The sequence below is a fragment of the Kryptolebias marmoratus genome, linkage group LG8 (assembly GCF_001649575.2).
Source record: "Kryptolebias marmoratus isolate JLee-2015 linkage group LG8, ASM164957v2, whole genome shotgun sequence".
Taxonomy (NCBI): Eukaryota; Metazoa; Chordata; class Actinopteri; order Cyprinodontiformes; family Rivulidae; genus Kryptolebias; species Kryptolebias marmoratus.
The window spans coordinates 16,233,045-16,234,684 of record NC_051437.1 but is presented as its reverse complement, the minus strand read 5'-3'; the positions used below and the strand labels follow the sequence as shown (position 1 = coordinate 16,234,684).

General features: G+C 44.6%; 1 protein-coding gene across 1 annotated transcript in view; it reads right to left on the bottom strand.

Moving 5' to 3' along the window:
- Positions 1-1,222, bottom strand: part of kcna2b (potassium voltage-gated channel, shaker-related subfamily, member 2b) — a 7,063-nt gene extending 5,841 nt beyond the window's left edge. The window contains exon 1 of the mRNA XM_017415206.3: positions 836-1,222. The gene's annotated coding sequence lies outside the window, so the exon portion shown is untranslated. The remainder of the gene's footprint in view (positions 1-835) is intronic.
- Between the last annotated feature and the right edge of the window lie 418 nt (positions 1,223-1,640).

The window sequence follows — 1,640 nt, the reverse complement described above, 5'->3', positions numbered from 1 at the left end:
GGGGGGGGGGGGGGGGTGCAAGGTGTGGGGACGCAGGATTTACCTCCCTCGCGTCAACAGAAACATGTTTGTTGATGCAGCAATAAACTGCAGCTTGAAGCAGGTTGGGTGGGGGTGGGGGGGCGATGGTGGGAAGAGGTAATCTGACTGAAAAATGCCGCCATAAGCTAAACTAGACGCCCTCTTATCCAGAATAATGTGCCGAGAGCAACAGGAAAGGTAAATCCTTTCGTTTGGCATCAGCAGAGAGTTACTGATGAAGGGCGGCTGCGCGGGAAGCGCTGCTGACAGCATTTCTCTTCAGAAACACCCCATGCTTCAGCACAAAGCTATCATGTAAGGCACCTGTTTGAGCCTTAAACATGTTCCTACCTTTTTCTTTTGGATGCATTTCATTTCATTTTATTTATTAATTATTATTATTATTTTGGATTTGAAAATCAACCTGACGAAAATTGCAGATTTATTTTTTTCTGATGATCCATAACAATGCATTAAACGGATGCTTGTGTTTACAGCCCGCTCCATTAATAACTCTGATGTCATTCTTAACCGCAGGAAGGAAAGGGAAAAACACAGTTTTTCACGAGTAAATTTCAGATAAAGCAGCCAAGTTCATGCATTTTGGGACAAGGAGACATTAAACGGCATCTTGTTCGTGGAGCTTGGATTAGTTTCGATCGGCAGGTGCCAGGCATGCTCAAGCCATTTGCAGCCCCTATCATGAATCCTCTGTGGAAGGACAGCCACGGCAGTCCCCATGCACTAAAACAAAGCAGCATAGCATTCTTATCTTCGGACTATAGCATCAGAAAGGACATGCAGGACAATTCACCGAGGTTCTCTTTCTTGGTGCGCAGACGCATGAATTTTGATCCAGTTTGTCTCTTCTTTTTAAGTTGCCCTTCGGGTCGCTCCTCTAGTTCTTCCTTCTATATCTGTCCTCCTCCAGTTATTTGACTAATCTGCGCTGCTGCTGAAGCTGCTGTGTCATCTCATCACGACTGGCTGTTTGGGAGCTGCCGGTCTCTTTCCTTAGTCTCTCGTGCTTCACCATAATTCTCCATAGTTGGGATGAGTGGGCTGCAGTTGGGCATTGCAGCGCATACTAAAAGGCTCGCGCGCGCGCCTCGCCCCATCCCTCCGCGCTCACCTCTTCCTCCTCTCTCCTCACTGGTTTCACATTAAAGAGGAAGCGTCGCGCATCGCGCAGTGGAAACCTGCCTCACCAAAAAAAAAAAAAAACCCATCTCCGGAGAGATTAGAGGATAACTCGAAATGATAAAATAATATGAGAAACTGGCTATTTTTGCTCGGAAAATCTTGTAAACATCTTGGGATGTAATCAGTGCAAAAGACAGGAGAATATATTGTCTTCTTATTTTTATCTTGGGAATATACACAAACCTAGCTGTAAAATCCTCCCTTAAGAGGTGAAGACAGTGCGTTAAAAATATCTGGTGATGAGCAGGCAGCTATAATATTTGCTCATATCTGTGCTGTTAAAACTTTACAACTTGCTCATTATCGCCCACTGCCAAAAGACGATAATGTTTTTGCACTGTTTTTACACTCACTCTGAGGGTAAAACCTCATAATATTGTGTGGGTTAGAGCACAACATTATATCTTAGGTTACAC